We start from the raw sequence: 944 nt of genomic DNA, 5'->3' as shown, positions 1-944 counted from the left end.
TGTGCAACAGCCTGGAGAGGTATGTAGTATAATGTATAATTATGGTCCTTCTGGAAGACCTAATTATAGGACAAAACCAGCTATCTTCTCTACCATGACTGGAAGAATACCATGATTCCTCTTCTTAGTAGATATATCAGAGGCACAGGCTTCAGACATTCCATGATGGATGCCAAATATAGGAACTGATTCCTTTGCTTTGACATAGGTTGAGGCACGAGCTGCATGTGACAACCCAATTATATATTTTCAGGTTCCCCAACATACTTCTCAAAAGCAAGTTCTTCAGATAAAATTGAAGCCACGTGGATTAAAAGCTGGAAGGTGAATCTTTAGTACATGCATGCACCAAGGCATAGCAATTGCATCATGAATGGCATGGGGTGGAGGGAATTCAGAAATCCTGGTTAAAATAACTATTCCATTTGGCCAATGGAAACCATCCTAAAGTAAAAAGAAATGAGGTACACGGAGGTATTAGAATTGATAAATACGTTTGGAGTTATCAGAGAATGTGATAAATCATAATTTGTAAATATTGTGTATTGAATTCATAATTAGGCATGGTGGCTAGCACCTTTACCTGTTGAGCAAGGTTATTGGCCTTGTATTTAGAATTTTGATGCTGGGATTGAACAAAATCTAACTGAACCAACATAGATGAAGTGAACATGTGGATCTGGTGCTGTAGTCGCCTCTGCCCTTCTATTCACCACAAAACTAGCCATGAATAACATCTAAACAACTGAGAATAACTGTATTAAAAACAAAACCTTACAAAATGAAGCAACAGCTGCCCTGGCCAAGCTGACATGATTTGCCAGTTCCTGGTACAAGATAGAGAGCTTTCTTTCACAGGAAACTTTTACAAGCAGTCTTTTCTTTGCCTTGAACCCAATTTTGAAGCACGCTACTCACCTGTGTTCTGTTATGGTTTCCTGTAA

Source organism: Acomys russatus, chromosome 18, assembly GCF_903995435.1.
Source record: "Acomys russatus chromosome 18, mAcoRus1.1, whole genome shotgun sequence".
NCBI lineage: Eukaryota > Metazoa > Chordata > Mammalia > Rodentia > Muridae > Acomys > Acomys russatus.
The sequence above is the reverse complement of the archived record's forward strand: the minus strand, read 5'-3'. Positions refer to the sequence as shown.